We start from the raw sequence: 17,124 nt of genomic DNA on the forward strand, positions 1-17,124 counted from the left end.
AATATTAAAAAAATTACCCCATTCAGCAAAGACGGTCCTCCTGCTGCCGATAAACACTTGGATGCTTTGAAACACACCTTTGTTGCTTCTTCACTGTTCTCTTACTGATTGCAAATGGAGTCATCCGCCCACATTAATGTCAGATTTGCTCTTGGAAAAATGGCTGCTGAACATTTGTCTTCATTCTGTGGGACAGGAGTATTCTAGAGCTCTAGAAAGAAAAACATCTCAGAGTTCTAGAAAGAACATGGTAGAATAATTATGACCCAGCAAGAAAAAGCATGACTGAGGGGCAGCTGTGGAACAGGAGATATTAATTGTTGGGAAGAGAATAACACAGACGTTATAATTTAGAGCTACTATCCCATCAGAATGGGAATATGTATCACCAGTCAAATAAATTCAATTGAATAGTTCCACTGTAAACAAGTAAGGTTAGCTTATAGAAAATCTATAATGAATGGGATGAGTGATAGTGTACCTGGTTAAGCGCACACAGTGCTGAAGCCTGGGAACAGCACAAGGATCCCGGTTCGAGCCCCCAGCTCCCCACCTTCAGGGAGGTTGCTTCATAGGCAGTGAAGCAGGTCTGCAGGTGTTTATCTTTCTCTCCCCCTCTCTGTCTTCCCTTCCTCTCTCCATTTCTCTCTGTCCTATCCAACAACAAGAGCAGCAGCAGTAGCAACAACAATGGAAAAAAGATGGCCACCAGGAGCAGTGGTTTCATAGTGCAGGCACCAAGCTCCAGCGATAACCCTGGAGGCAAAGAAAGAAAGAGAAAGAAAGAAAATCCACAATGACTTCAACATATCAAGTGAGGGTTAGTACCGTACATCCACAGTGGCTTAAAGTTCTAAAGGTTTCCTATACACAAGCACATGTGATCACCAGAACAGAACAGTGAGGTCAGTGGGTAAGTTAGCAGTCACCATCATGCTCAATTTATAGGGGAAAACTGAGGCAATGGGTGGTCAAGCAGCTTGCCCAAGGTCACTCTTTCTATATAAATGGTTGTGGTGGGACTAGATGGAGCCACAGAAAGAGCAGGCTCTGGGATAAGATCCCAGGGATAAAAACTCAAACTTGCCATGTGTATAGTTTCTTTTTTGCTTACAGAATGTGATGATAAAGTCTAGGTCACAGATTTGCGGTGAGGACTACCTTCATGAGCTCATAGGTGCAATGGAGGACATCCTCCAGGGTTATTGCTGGGCCTCAGTGCCTGCACTGGGAGGCATTGGATCGACCTTCCCGTGGTGCATCCCGTGAGTACCCATTCATTGGGGAAACTGACGATCCTTCCTAGCCGACTGAATCCACATGGATCCCAGTCACTTTCAAAGCCAGCAACAAGCAGCTCCTGACAGCTTTCAACCTGACGCTGTTGACTGTCTACGGAAGAAGGGCAAACGCTAGAAGAAGAAGTGCCTGCACTGCTCCCGGAGGCCGTTTTTTCCATTTTGTTGCCCTTCTTGTTAATGTTGTTATTGCTGTTGTTATTGGATAGGACATAGAGAAATTGAGAGAAAGGGATGACAGAGAGGGTAGAGAAAGTTAGACACTTGCAGACCTGCTTCACCACTTTTGAAGTGACCCCCTCCCCTCTGCAGGTGGAAGTCAGGGGCTCAAACTGGGATCCTTGCACTTGGTCCTTGGGCTTCATGCCATGTGTGCTTAACCCTCTGTGCTACCACCTGGTGCCCCAGCACATTTTTATTTTCTTCTTCCTCCCCCATGATGTCTTGAAATTATGCACATTGATTTTGAAATGCAGTATGGCTTTGCTATTTTTTTAGGGAATTACTCTGCATGGCTTTAGGTCAAACCAGTTTGAGGAACTGGGGGAGAGGGCAAAGACAGGAAGAGAGAAAGTGGGTCAGAAGTCTGGAGTTCCAGTTTCGCCAGGGGCTCTTTCACTCACTAAACAGTCCAGAGAATTCATGTAAGTTATCATGTTCAGCAGGGCCATTCCTGCAACAGGAGCGAGAGTGCCAGCTGGACTGCCTCGACATCATCACTGAAAAAACAGAGGCGGCTCAACTTCTTTCTTCTGGGTCTCCCCAAAATATAGCCTCACTGTTCCATTCTGCTCTGGGGCAGGGCCCAACCCTTTAGGAAGTAGAGGTCCATTCTCCTCTTCTTCCCTCTCCTTCTCCCCTCCCCCTTCTCTCTCCTCCCCACCCCCTTTTTTTAGCTACCAAGGTTATCACTTATCACTGGGGCCCTGTGATTGCGTGATGAATTCATTGCTCCCAGAGGCCATTTTTTCCCTCTTTCCTTTTTCTTCCTTTTCCTTCCTTCCTCCCTTCCTCCCTTCCTTCCTTTCTTCGTTTCCTTCCTTCCTCTTTTTTCTTTTTTTAATATTTATTTATTTATTCCCTTTTGTTGCCCTTGGTTTTTATTGCTGTAGTTATTATTGTTGTTATTGATGTCATCTTTGTTCGTTAGGACACAGAGAAATGGAGCGAGGAGGAGAAGACAGAGAGGGGGAGAGAAAACTAGATACCTGCAGACCTGCTTCACCACTTGTGAAGCAATTCCCCTGCAAGTGGGGGGCTGGGGGCTCGAACCAGGACCCTTACTCGGGTCCTTGCACTTTGTGTCACGTGTGCTTAACCCTCTGTGCTACTGCCTGACTCCCCTCTTTTTTTTTTTCTTTTTAATTTTCAAAAATTTGATGGAGGGGCCGGATGGTGATGCACCTGGTTGGGCGCACATGTTACAGTGCACAAGGACCCAGGTTCGAGCTCGCAGTCCCCACCTGCAGAGGGAAAGCTTTGCAAGTGGTAAAGCAGTGCTGCAGGTGTCTCTCTGTCCCTCTCCCTCTCTATCACCCCCTTCCCTCTTAATTTCTGGCTGTCTCTTTCCAATAAATAAATAAAGATAATTTGAAAAAAAAACTTGATGGAAACAGAAAAATAGGAAAGGAGGGAAGACTGAGAGGGAGACAAGACAGCAGGAGAGACACCTGCAGCAGCACATCAGCTGCTCAGTAAGTTCCCCCTCTCCCACTCTCGCAGATGGAGACAGGATTTGAACCAGGGTCCTTGTACATGGTAACCTGTGCTCAGTCAGGTGCATCACCGCCACGCCCTGTTAACCTTTCTTCTTGGCCCCCTATGTAACTTACTAGATTGGAAGGCAGCTTAAGGCAAGATGTTCAGTTGATTTTATCTGGGACCTAATACAGAGTGTGTGCGTGTGCGGGAGTGTGTGTGTGTGCGGGAGTGTGTGTAGTGGGGCTGGACACAGAAGGATCTTAATCAAGTTATTCAAAGAGAGCAAAGTGGTTCTGTATCTCACTCACAACGATTTCTTCTTGAATCAAATTCAGCTGGTTCAGCTTTGGCTCAGAGGCTTCCCATGTGTAGACTGTGGAGGTAGCACGAGGCTGAGCTCTGTGGGGTCATGGAGGTCCTAGAGGATGGTCTACCAAGGCTGGCTGCAGGGACAGGAGGAGTCCATGGAGCTCAGTGGTTAAGAGTTAAGTGGTGGCTCAAAAACCAGACCCTTACTAGTTGAGTCACCTTGGGCAAGTTATTTTATCACTCTGTGCCTTGTTTCCCTTATCTGTAAAAGGTGGATAAAAATATCCATCTTGTAAAGTTGGGACATGGATGGATGAGATAAAGCATGGTGAGTGTTTAGTGCTGAGCACAGCACAGGTGAGGGGAAGGAGCCAAGGCTCACGACGCTGTGAGGGTGGAGGTAGATTATTTCTACTTACTTAGAAGTCAGGAGGAGTGGTTGAGCCCATGGAGAGGGCAGCCATGACAGAGCTCCATGATAGGAGGTGGGGGAACTCTGGGATTGGAGGGAGGGGCAGGGGGGGGGCAAGAGACTTCAAGGACAGGAAGTGGCATGTGTGAATGTGTTTAGGCCCCTGTGAAGAGTACTGCGTTGAGGGAAGCAGGCTGATTTGGGGGTACACAGGGAAGCTACCAGCCTATCTTTTACTTAGGCAGGTTCAGATGCATGGATCCCTGGCTGTCAGAACTTGATTCCCCATGGCCAAACCAAGGGTTGGCTTAGGCTCAAGCTCTACTTAATATTTAAAACACTGCAATGTTCCAGACAAGACATTATATGGAAGATGGGTCTGGAAAAAGAGGCCGAGGCATTTGGTTTGTGGTTTCTGAAATGCCATTTTTAATTTTTTAAAAATTATCTTTATTTATTTATTGACAGAAATAGCCAGAAATCAAGAGAGAAGGGAGAGATAGAGAGGGAGAGAGACAGAGACACCTGCAGCCCTGCTTCACTACTTGCAAAGCTTTCCCCCTGCAGGTGGGGACTGGGGACTTGAACCTGGGTCCTTGGGCACTGTAACATGAGTGCTCAACCAGATGAACCACCACCCAGCCCCCCCCCCCCCATTTTATTTTAGCTTCAACCTTGAGCTTCAGTGTCCCCACCTCCACTCCACAGGCCTGACTCCTCCACTGGGTCACTGCCAAGGCTGAGTGATCTAAAGGGTTGGAAATACTCCACAGAGGCTGGGTGGTGGCACACCTGTTAGAGTGCACATGTTATTATGCATAAGGACTCAGGTTCAAGCCACCAGTCCCCGTGAGTGTGTGTGTGTGTGTGTGTGTGTGTGTGTGTGTGTGTGTGTTGAGAGCTTCACAAACAGTGAAGCAGTAGTACAGATCTTTCTTTCCCTCTCTCCCCCTGCTTCCCATCTCAATCTCTGTCCTATCAAAAAATAGATATTAAGAAATAAATAAAACATTTAAAAAGTTGTTGTTTAAAGAAAAGATGAGGATAATTTTCAAGCCCCTGGTCCCCTGTAGTGGGTAGGGAATCTTTGTAAGTGGTGAAGCACATCTGCAGGTCTCTCTCTCTCTTTCTCTCTCTCTTTCTCTCTCCCTCATTGTCTCCCCTTCCCCTCTCAATTCCTCTCCATCCTAACAAATATGAGGAGAAAAAAAAAGGTTTGCTGGGAGCAGTGGATTTGTTGTGCAGACACAGCCCCAGTGATAACCTTGATGGGTTGCAATACAACATAATAAAAAATAAATGTTAGAAAGAAATTAAGAAAAGGAGGAAGAAAGAAAAAAAGGGAGGAAGAAAGAAGGAAAGAAAGAGAAAAAGAGAGAGATATCCACAGACTCATCTTTTTGACTCATCTTCAGCTCTGGGTTGGTATGGCCCTCTAGTAGGTCGGAACTCCCCTGACTCACTCTGACCTTCCCCCCAGCAAGTGGAAAGATAGCCCTGAATATTGCGGGAGAGGCCCACAACTTGGCAGCTCAGTTCAGCTGCATCGAGCAGGAACAGAGGCCTTCGAGGCTCTTCCTCCCATGTGCATTCCTCAGCTGAGGCTCACTGCGCCTGTGCAGGCGTCAGCATGTGCCTTCCTGGACACTGGCTCTGTTCCTAGAGTAGGTGGCACAGACATGTACTCTACTCCTGACAGCTTCCCCTGCCAGCCTGGGGGTGCCCCGTAGCCTGAGCTCCCTGCCTGGGTTTCCAGAACCATCAAATGGGGACCACAGACACACTAAGACATCTGTCCATTGGAAAAGCTTCTGGAGACCATTCAGGATGGGTTTAGATTCTGTGAGACCTCCACAGCCAGCCTAGAGCCCCCCCCCCAACTTAAGCAGTCCTTCGTCTCAGAGTATTTGGTGTCCCCAACTGCCTCTTTCTTCTTCTCTTCTCTTCCTACCCCCCCTCCCCACACCACACACACCTATTTTACTAGAGCACTGCTCATCTCTGGCTCATAGGAGTGCCAGGGATTGAACCATGGAACTGCAGGCATGAAAGTCTATCTTGGCCTGGGGAAATAACTCACTTGGATAATGTGCTTCTTTGCTATGGGAGCAGTCCAGGTTCAACCCCCCAGCCCTTACTGCATTGAAGGAAGCTTTTATGCTGTGGTCTCTCGCCTTCTCTCTCTCTCTCCCTCTGTCTTTATCAAAAGAGAGAAAGAAAGAGAAGAGGAGAAGAAAGTAAAAACAAAACAAAGCTTGTCTTGAAACAGCTTTGCTCAATTCCCTGGCACAACTGTTGCCTATTTAAGAGGGTGTGACACCTGCCTGCTGGGGTCGGACTCTGTCTTTCCCACATTGGCTGTGTGATCCTGGATAAATCACTTAACCTTTCTGTGCCTCCATTTACTTCTCTCTAAAAGAGCTTCATTTAACCTCATAGCCTGCCGATAGGGGAGCACAAATTTTTGAGTCCTGAGTTCATGTAGTCATTAACACCAATGTATGAATTCATGTTGTGAAGTTAAAGTGCTCAAGGCAGTGCCTGGTACATAGTAATACTGATAAAAGATAAGTAGCCCAGGGGCAGGGTGATGATGCACCTGGTTGATTATACAGCTTACCTGGCACAAGGGCCCAGGTTCAAGACCCTGTTCTCCACCTTTACAGGGGGTAAAGTTTTATAAATGGTGAAGCAGTGCTGCAGGTGTCTCTCTTCTTCCTCTCTACCTCCCCCTTTCCTCTGAATTTCTCTTTGTCCTAGCAAATACATTTTAAAAAGAAAGAAAAAAAAAAGGGGGGGGAAGAGACAAATAGCCCAAACTTGGAAACAATCCAGAAACAATCAGATGTCCAATGACAGATGAGTGGTTAAGGAAGTTGTATTATATACATACACATCCTAGAATATTATGTGACTGTTAAAAATGACAGTCATCTCCTTTGCCATAGCTTAGACAGAACTTGTAGATACCTTGTTTGGGTGAGATAAGCCAGACAGAGGAGGACAAATACTGAATGATCTTACTCACAGGTAAAACTCAAGAAACAAGGAAAGCAAGGGAAAACATAAGGTGAAACTTCACCTGGGTGTGGTGTATCCCACCAAAGCAAAGGACTCTGGGGTAGGAGGGGAAAGGATGGGATGGAAGGACACTGGTGCATGATGGTGGAAAAGAAAGGGTAGAGTGTCTTGCAGACACATATTATGAGTGGTTATATCTGTGTGTGAACAACTGTACTGTAAACCACTAACACCCTCCCCCAATAAAATAATTAAAAAAGAAAACAACAAATAAAAAGTAAAAGGTTCAACAAATTAAAAAAAAAATACTTACAAGAAATAGGTGGTAGATGAGAAAATTCCTCAGTAGTATTTTCCACTTCCCACGCCCATTATTACTCTGGTCCCATTTTCCAGATAGCGTGAGTACAGCCTCCGAGCTTGACCCTCTCTCTCCTGGGTTTGTTGTTCCCACGAATACTCCACGACTCATGGAAGCAGGGTTAGAAGAAAGGTTGCAGAAAGCAGGTTGGGATGGAGGACTAAAGAGAGGATATGGCTGGGATCAAGGGCAGGGGAAAAGATAAAGGCCATAGAAAACAGGATGAGAGAACAATGGCTGGGCTCTGGGCTCAGAGGTCTGACTGCCCAGCGCAGCAGCGAGGGCTGTGGAATCGTTCCACATCCGCTTCCCGCAGCACCGACCTCAACCTGACTTTTAGTAATGTATGCAGGACAGCAGTATAGAGTGAGTTATAGTCTAGATTTTGAGCTCTTTGAGGCCAAGGCTTGCATCTTTGCTTTCTTCCTGTGGGTTGAAACTTAATAAATGATTCTCAACTTGAAAGAGTATTCACAAAATTAGGATTTAAAGCATTCCACTTAGAATGGATGCATGAGGATGCTGTGGCTTCTTGGTTCCAACCCCAGGCTTTTTTTTTTTTTTTTTTTTAAAGCACTTCTGATTCTGTGTTGGCCCAGGAAGGAATCAGGAATCCCCTAGACACCCAAGCATGCTGTAACAATAGGACTGCCATGGTAGGCCCATATGTCTAGACACGGAGATAGTCACTTCCTTCTGCCATTTCTAACCCATCCCATGACTCTATGTTGGATTTGTGCCAGACAAACCCAAGACACTGAAGTCTCCTCAAACAATGTCTCAGAAAACCGGGACCTTATCCTAGATGCTAGTACATACCCCAAGCTCTGGCTGGGTAACAGACCAGCCCTCATGATTTGATATCAAGGAAAGGAGCAGCAAAGGCTGTGCTTGACTATCTGCTACCTCTCCTCTTCTCTTCTTGGCTTCTCCTCTTGGCCTGGACAAGTCTTCCATTGTCTTTCCCCATCTGGAGGAACTTTCCTTAGACTCTCTCTCAGAGAGCTTTGCCGCACTGAATTAGAAAAAGCCCTTAGACTTCTTGGCTTTGCTTGCTATGTCAAAGGAGCGTTTTAAAATTTTAGGACCCCTCTTCACAATGATTCATGCAACTCAGGATAGTTCACTTAGATCCTCCAGGCTGAGTAGAGAGACCCAGTTATTCCAGGTGGAGTTCCCTCCACGAGGAGCCAGAGCACATGATGACTCAAGGGAAGGAAACACAATGGTGTCTGACTTCCATTGGCATTACCCCTGGTCACTGGCAGAACAAAGCACACATCATGATGCTATTTCTGTGTACTTGGACATATTGTTTTATACGGCTGTGTATTTGAGATCAATGAGCACTGGCAGCAAATGAAAGTGGTCTTTCTTGAGTGCTGGCAATGGGTGTGATTTTCACCTTTCTTTTGGTTCCAACATATTTTATGATTATTTACAACTCTCACATGTTACCTTAAAGAAGACAAAAGACACACAGATGATTTCTTGCATTTTTATGAAATATATGAATATTTATTTCATAAATAATACATAAGGGTATTTTGTACATGAATAATGTATATAATCATCCATTGTTTACTAATAATATATATATATATATATATATATATATACTATAACATGCAACATATAATAAATACCATGCGGAAAATACTATCCAAAGAGAAATTCTAGAAGGTAAAACTACAAAATATTGCCAATCATATTCTAGTTGTATTTACCTTTTTTTTTTTTTTTTGTAATCAGAAGGAAAAAAAACATGCTTGTTTCACTGTGGTGAAAATGAAAACGTTCTCATTATATTCAGATCATTGTTTCTGTTTGCTCTCCCAGAGAAGATTTTATTAGTATGAAAACAGGTGCCACTCTTTCCTGTCCTGTCCAATAGTTTCTAAAAAGCAAGTTCAATCCCCAGTGCTGCCACAGGATTTGGCATTTCTGTTTTGACCTATCTGGCTTGTCTAGAGACGTTAGATATGGTCAAGTTTTAGAGGTGGAGTAGGGGAGGGGAGGATGGATAACTATTTAGTGTAGACCACAGTGAAAACAATAACAACAACAACAATATGTAGTAGAGAATGTTCTGGACTTCATTTCCTTGCATGAAGAACTCTGTTTTATAACTGCTGCCTATTTGGGGAGTTGGGGCGGGGGGCCTATGGGAGCTTAATCAGGAACACTGGTCATGGTCCAATGCAAGAGAAAGGTGATGAGTACAGTCCCCCCAGGAGAGGGTTTGAGAAGCTGCATCCTGGCTGTGGTGGCCCCAGGGGAGATGAACATGATGAGCTCATGGTGATTTTCCATCCTGTCTAATCCACAGGACTTCCCTGATGCTTGTGTAGCTGTATGCGACTTGTTCTCTGGCAAGTACTTTCTAGATTGCTTGAAGGGACATTTCTCCATTTTTCTTCTGAGCTAAACAAACAGCAAAATTTGAGGTTCTCATCCTTTGTTAATGGATTTGCCTCAGGGACTTTTATCCAATATAAAAGTAGGTTTAGGAACTAAGCATTGGTGTATATCACACAAGTTTACCAGGTGTAAGGATCTAGCCCCCACCTGTATAGGGGAAGCTCCAGGAATGGTGGACAGTGCTACAGTGCTGCAGGTGTTTCTCCTTCTCTTTATAGCTCTCTTTTTCTCTTCTTTCCTTTCTTTTAAAAAATATTTTAAATTAAATTAAATTTATTTATTATTGAATAGAGACAGAGAGAAATTGAGAGGGAAGAGGGAGATAGAAAGGGGAAGAGACAGAGAGACACCTATAGCCCTGCTTCATCACTCAAGAAACGTTCCCCCAGGGACCAGGGGCTTGAACCTGTGTCCTTGTGCACTGTAATGTGTGTGGTTAGCCAGCTGTGCCATCACCTGGTCCGTTTCTCATCCTTTCTATCTGTCTGTTATCCTCTATTAAACAAAAAAGAAAAAAAAATAGGCCTGGGAGTGGTAAAGTCTTCATGTAGGCATCAAGCCCCAGTGATAATTCTGGTAACAAAAATAAAATAAAATAAAATAAAATAAAATAAAATAAAATAAAATAAAATAGAAGTCTTAAGAGAAAGAAAAATCCAGACTAGGTGGATCTAGATTCTCTGGAAACTCAGACTCCAGATGAGTCCATATATGACTTACAAAAGAATTTTGTCGTTTATTTATTTTTTTTTTTACTTATTAAGTTTTTTGAATCCCAGCTCCATTGCTTTCAAAGATCTCTGAGGATAGGTAGGCCTTCCTCTACCTAGAGTTGCAAAACTCTTGGATGGAGATTTCTGTGTAATAGCAATATGATTTTGAAGCCTCGGAATGTTTTTCAATCATCTCCAATCATCCTTACACAAAGCAATTTTAAAATCCTTCCCCAGCACTAGTAAGGATTGAGAAACAATAACGATTTCATGTTCTTGTCTCAGTGTCATGGAAAGTTCCAGGCACGACATGAGTGAAGAAAGAGGAGGAAGGGAATGAAAACAGAGCACACCAGCCTCTCAGGATGTCCAGTCTGAAACACAGTCTCTGGGACTCTCTGCTCCATACGCATCACAGAGTCTATAAATAGCATGCTTATTACCGGGAGTTGTCAAACTCACATTACTTAGCTTCTCTGGTTTTATATTTGGGATCTGGTTTGATTATAAGACACTGTTCACCCATCTAGTTACCTTCCATAGGCCACTGTGAGGTTCTAGGAAGCACTATTGGGGCACTGCCTAGAAAGGAATAGTCATTCATTACAGCACTACCCCCAGGAAAGGGGCACCCAGGCCTTCAGTCCCAGTTTTGGTGAATATTCCTATCGTCTTTGTGAACACTGAAATTCCTTCCTCTGTAATCTGGGAGGTGGTGCAGTAGAGTACAGTCCCCAGCATTACAGGTGCAGGAGTGATGCTCTGGTTCTTTCCCTTCCTCATGTCTCTCATAAATAAATAAATAGCTCTATTTTTTTAAAAAAATTTTTCCTTCTTGGAGAAACCAATCAAATTCATAGTAATGTCTAAGGCCATACAACATCCGGAGCATTTGGGAGTTGTTCTTGGGGTCAGAATTTAGGACAGGGTTGGAGGACACAGAGACTCCAGCAGACACAAGTCACCTACATTAGAAACAGGGAACATATGAGGTGGTCTTCAGTAAAAATTTAAAAAAGTGAAATGTGTGGAGCACATAAGAAGTAGAGAAGGGGGAGTTGGGTGGTAGCACAGTGGGTTAAGCGCAGGTGGCACAGAGTGCAAGGACCGGCCTTAAGGATCCCAGTTTGAGCCCCCGGCTCCCCACCTGCAGGGGAGTCGCTTCACAGGTCGTGAAACAGGTCTGCAGGTGTCTGTCTTTCTCTCCCCCTCTCTGTCTTCCCCTCCTCTCTACATTTCTCTCTGTCCTATCCAACAATGATGACATCAATAAGAACTATAACAACAGAACAATAAGGACAGCAAAAAGGGAATAAATAGCTAAATAAATATTTATTTAAAATTATTTTTAAAAAGAAGTAGAGAAGGAAAATTGAAGCTTCTGGGAATTCTGGACTTCTGGGAAATCTGAATGGGGGTTGTGGGGAGGTCAGAGCTAGAGCTGGATCTGAGAAGATAGAGTATACCTGTGAAAGCTGACAAATTACTAAACTATTGCCTTGACATGAGATGTGCCTACAAATTAAAAATGAACTATTGAAAATAATAATAAATTAATTTAAAAGAATTTCAAACTTAGAGAAAAGGTACACAGAAAGCAGCCTGTTTTGCTATTCTGTTACCACAGTGCAACAGCTCCAGAAGATATTGGGTTGGAATTCCTGGAGCCTGAGTGTCACCTGCTAGGACACAAAGGGTTAGAATCCCAGTTGAGGGAACAACATAATAGTTCTGCAAACAACTCTCATGCCTGACGGTTCAAGGTCCCGGATTGAATCCCATGTACCACCATCAGCCAGAGCTGAGCAAGGCTCTAGTCTCTTTCACTGTATCTTTCTCTCTCTCATTAAAATAAACAAATATTTTTTAAAATAGAACCCCTGTCTCTTTGGGAGTTATCACTCCTTTCTTTTTTTAAAATTAGTGAATTAATATTGGTTTACAAAATCATAAGATAATGGGTATAATTCCATACTATTCCCACCACCAGAGTTCTGTGTCCCCATTCTATCCATTGGAAACTGCAGTAGCTCCCCCAAGGTCACAGATGTGGGTTGATTATTATTTCTATAACTATTATCTATCTATCTATCTATATATATATTGCCAATTTTTCCTATGGTTCCACCTTTTCTCCTAAGCCACACCTACACCTATTACTATTTCCAAATCACTCCCCATTATCACTTATCATTTGTGTATAGAACCTGCTGATGGGGAATCGGGCGGTAGCACAGCGGGTTAAGCGCAGGTGGCATAAAGCATAAGGATGGGCATAAGGATCCCAGTTCGAGCACCTGGCTCCCCACCTGCAGGGGAGTCACTTCACAAGTGGTGAAGCAGGTCTGCAGGTGTCTATCTTTCTCTCCTCCTATCTGTCTTCCCCTCCTCTCTCCCATTTCTCTCTGTCCTATCCAACAACAAAGACATCAATAATAATTACTACAACAATAAAACAACAAGGGCAACAAAAGGGAATAAGTAAATATAAAAAAACTAAAAAAAAAAAAAAGAACCTGCTGATGATATAGGAAAAAAAATTGGTATCTCAGAGCCAGGTGGTGGTGCACCTAGCTGCGCATGCATTATAAACGTACTCAAAGACCAACATTCGAGCCTCTGATCCCCACCTGCAGGGGTGAAGCTTCTTGTGCTGTGAAGCAATACTACAAGTATCTCTCTTTCTCGCTCCCTTTCTAGTTCCTCCTTCCCTCTCAATTTCTCCCTATCTCTATTCAAAATAAATAAAGAAAAATAAAAGATACCTTAGTTTTAAATTTTTTCATCTTTATTTATTTATTGGATAGAGACAGCCAGAAAATGAGAGGGAGGGAGAGAGAGAGAGAAAGAGAGAGAGAGAGAGAGAGACATGCATCCTTGCCTTATCACTCACAAAGCTTTGGAGACCAGGGGCTCAAATCTCGGTCTTTGTGCATTACAATGTACACTCTACTGGGTGCATTACCACTTGGCTGTTGTATTTTATTTTTTATAGTTAGAAACAGAGAGGTGCAGGGGGTGAGGGAGACACCACAGCATCAGAGCTTCCTTCAGTACAGTGGAGGTCAGGCTTGAACCTGAGTTTTACACATGGGAAAGCAGAGCACTATCCAAGTGAGCTATTTCACTAACACTTAAAAAGATATTTTTTTTAACGTGGTCCGGGAAGTGGTGCAGTGGCTAAGGCACTGGACTCTTGGGCATGAGGTCCTGAGTTCAATCCCTGGTAGCACATATACCAGAGTGATGTCTGGTTCTTTCTCTCTCTCCTATCTTTCTGAGAGAGAGAGAGAGAGAGAGAGAGAGAGAGAGAGAGAGAAAGAAAGAAAGGAAGGAAGGAAAGAAGGAAGGAAGGAAGAAAGACTTTAAACACTAAGTTTCTGTGTGGTCATTTCCAGATAAAGACATTTTTGGTCTCAATGGCTTATCCAAAATGTTCATACTTCTTCCCTTTTCCTCAGACTGTCCCTAATGGTGAGCCCTCAGACCCACAGTGGGTGGTTTGCTTGGTTACCACAGGTAGCTCATAAAGACTCCAAGCTGACCTTTATTCTGCCAGGAGCTTCATTTTGCCAGTAGAACTACTCTGGGAAGAAGTTGGATCAAGGGTTTGGGCTGTGCCTCCCTGGGCTACCATCCTAGGAGGCCTGGTGGTGGATGCCAGGCTGGCATCATACTGCAATCTGGTAGATTCAGAAGAGAACTGGTCCCCAGGAGGGTTTGCGGCCCACAGACGCTGTTCTGGATCTGCTTGCCTTGGCCTGGAGTATTTCTGGCAGAGATGCAGAATGTGAATGGGAAGCTGAGAGTTAACTGTAAGAGGGAAGAGAGGGTTTCCAGTGCTGAAAGGAGGCATTTGTGAGTCCCTGCCTACAAATAGACCCATGCTGGCCTTCCACAACAGTGCTGGAAAGCTTGAATTCAGTCTCCTTGTCAACTGAAGAACTCTAGAGGAAGGGGTGGGGGGTGGAGAGGACCTGCCATGTTGTTCTCCATATGAAGCAGGGGGTTGGGGGTGGGTGGGGAGGGTGGCCTAGAAGAAACATGTGGCCAGGAAGGCAAAGCTGATCTTGTGAGGAGACAGAGGATGTGAGCTGAAAGACCATCCTGGTGATGGCTGGGGGCTGGGGGATCCCTGGAAGCCAGCTTGGATCATTTCCAGGTCTGCATTCTTGGCCTACTGCCCTCTGCACCGATTCATGAGTCCAAGAGACAAATGTAAGGAAAGGAAGATTTTTACTTTATTTTTGAACAGAAATATCCTGGAAACAGAGACAAACTCCCACCAGCAGAGCTATAGCAGCAGGGGAGACCATCGCCACCATCACCACCACCACCACCCTCCCAGACTCTCAGCCATGAGCTTCTCACTCCAAGACTGTCCATCTGTCCAGCCATTCCGCCAAATCCTGGCGCCCCATGCTGACTTCCTTTGGAAGAGCCCCAGCTCCCAGGGTGACCTTGAGAACAGCAGGGCTGGTGGATGGTTCCAGTCCCACACTTCCCATCCCAAGCAAGAGCCAGCCCAGCCTGGGGGAGTTAAAATAATACACTGGCTGTTGATGAGCAAGCACCCTCAATAAAGTCACCAGGGTGGTTTTTTCAACAGCGTGTCTAATCTACTCTGGCGGCCTTTCTGGGCCCTCGGCTCCCCCGTCTATTTTAGCGACTCTATTCTTTGACTCCTTCTGGGAAATGTGTGCCACTCAACAGAGCCTCAGTCTAGTGCCTGGTCCCACCAGCAGGCAGACACTTCAGATTTAGCTGCCGTCATGGTTGTCCAAACCAACAGGCAGGGAAACTGAGGCACAGCAGGCCACAAGGCCTGAGCTTGCTCACCGCCCCAGCGACCCGGCAGCCCTGTTGCCAACAAGACCCAGGGTTCTGGCTGGGACTTTGCTGCTGCTGGAGCTTGTGGGCAAGACTGGGGTGGGAAGTGTCATGTGAACTGTCTTAAAACTCTTATTTATTAAGCCTCACTTGGCCACAAATCCCAGGGCTGTGTGGTAAATGGGTGGGGGTGGTGTGGCATGGTGTGTGCATGTGTGTGTGTGTCCGTGTGTGTGTGTCCGTGTGTCTCAAGCTCAGTGGTATGTTTGAAACCCTCCCCATGGCTGAAATTTGACAATCACAGAATAGAAAAAGGACCAGAAAACCCCAAATGATGGGGGAGTGAGAGAAGAAAGAACCTCCCCAAAGCTAGGGTTCAAACTGTGGGCAAAATATCTTCCTGTTTCTCATGCTGAGCCCCTGTCCTCAGGCCCAAGGGGCCAGCTAAGCTGGTTTGGTTAGTCCAAGGCCCAGGCTAAACTCCTGACTCCAGTCCCTCCTACTGCCCCAGACCTCCCTGTGTGCAGGCCTGTGTGATCTGGAGTGAGGAGTGGGGGTGTGCTAGGATGGGGGGGCTGTGAAGGTTTCAGTCACTGTCTAGGTGCCTCTGGAGACATACATATTTCCAATGTAAAGTTCAGTCTGTTTGCAATTAGGCCTTTCTTCTTTGCTTATTTCAGAGATTAAAAATAGCAGAATCAGCTTCATCTGGGACTTTCAGAGATCAACAAGGCCACTGTTTTCAACAGCAAGAAAATATCAAGCAGTCCTGGCCACAGACATGGCTCACAGGACATGGTAGGCCTGGAGGGTCAAGGGGGAGCTTCCTATAATGAAGGAGCTTAGTTCTCAACTGGTAAGTCTCTGATCTCATATCCCAGCAAAGAGAGCTCCCATTAGCATGCAGGAAGTTCCATCACAGGAGCCGGGTGGTAGCACAGCGGGTTAAGCGCAGGTGGCACAAAGCGCAAGGACTGGCATAAGGATCCCGGTTCAAGCCCCCGGCTCCCCACCTGCAAGGGAGTCACTTCACAGGCGGTGATGCCGGTCTGCAGGTGTCTATCTTTCTCTCCCCCTCTCTCTCTTCCCCTCCTCTCTCCATTTCTCTCTGTCCTATCCAACAACGAGGATATCAATAACAACAACAATAAAAACCACAACAATAAAACAAGGGCAACAAAAGGAAATAAATAAATAAATATTTTTAAAAATCTTAAAAAAAAAAAAGAAGTCCCACCACTGTTTTGGACCAACACTTTAAAAAAAAATACTTTGTTTATTTGTTAGGTTGAGACAGATAAGTTGAGAATGGAGGGAGAGGTAGGGAGAGAGAACCAGAGACAACTGCAGTACTGCTTCACCACTTGTGAAACTTTCCCCCTTAGGGTGGACACTGGGGAATTGAACTTGGGTCCTTGTGCTTTGTAACATCTATGCAACAACCTGGTGCCCCATCACCCTGCCCCTTTCTTTTTTTTTTTTTTTTTTGTTTTTTATATGAGCTCAGTACTATGAAAGTGTTGTTTTTTTAATCTACCTTGATTCAATCACTTAACTAGTTCTCCTCCTTCTTCTTATTCTTTGATTTATTCTTTTTTTTTTTTTCCTCCAGGGTTATTGCTGGGGCTTGGTGCCTGTACTACAAAACTGCTGCTCCTGGAGGCCATGCTCCTCCCCCATTTTATTGGGTAGGACAGAGAAATTGAGACAGGAGGGGAAGAGGAGAGAAAGAGACACCTTCAGACCTGCTCCACTGCTTGTGAAGTGACCCACCTGCAAGTGGGGAGCCAGGGGGCTTGTGTGGGTCCTTTAATTTTGTATTATATGCGCTTAAGGTGATGCACTACCTCTCATCCTCCTTTATTTATTTGTTTGTTTGTTTGTTTAGTTTTTGTTGTTGTAGTTATTGTTGTTGTTATTGATGTCAGTGTTGTTGGATAGGACAGAGAGAAATGGAGAGAGGAGGGGAAGACAGAGAGGGGGAGAGAAAGATAGACACCTGCAGACTTGCTTCATCACCTAATGTTGGTATGCTTCTAAATTCTGCTTCTAAGACCC

General features: G+C 44.9%; 1 protein-coding gene and 1 long non-coding RNA gene across 2 annotated transcripts in view; one reads left to right on the plus strand and one right to left on the minus strand.

Annotated features, from left to right (window-relative positions):
* LOC132533424 (uncharacterized) overlaps positions 1-15,912 on the plus strand; it is a 44,040-nt gene extending 28,128 nt beyond the window's left edge. The window contains exon 3 of the long non-coding RNA XR_009545298.1: positions 15,747-15,912. This is a non-coding gene — a long non-coding RNA (uncharacterized LOC132533424). The remainder of the gene's footprint in view (positions 1-15,746) is intronic.
* Positions 6,431-17,124, minus strand: part of RAD51B (RAD51 paralog B) — a 975,550-nt gene continuing 964,856 nt past the window's right edge. The window contains exon 14 of the mRNA XM_060174759.1: positions 6,431-8,560. The gene's annotated coding sequence lies outside the window, so the exon portion shown is untranslated. The remainder of the gene's footprint in view (positions 8,561-17,124) is intronic.

Source organism: Erinaceus europaeus, chromosome 16 (assembly GCF_950295315.1).
Source record: "Erinaceus europaeus chromosome 16, mEriEur2.1, whole genome shotgun sequence".
Classification (NCBI taxonomy): domain Eukaryota; kingdom Metazoa; phylum Chordata; class Mammalia; order Eulipotyphla; family Erinaceidae; genus Erinaceus; species Erinaceus europaeus.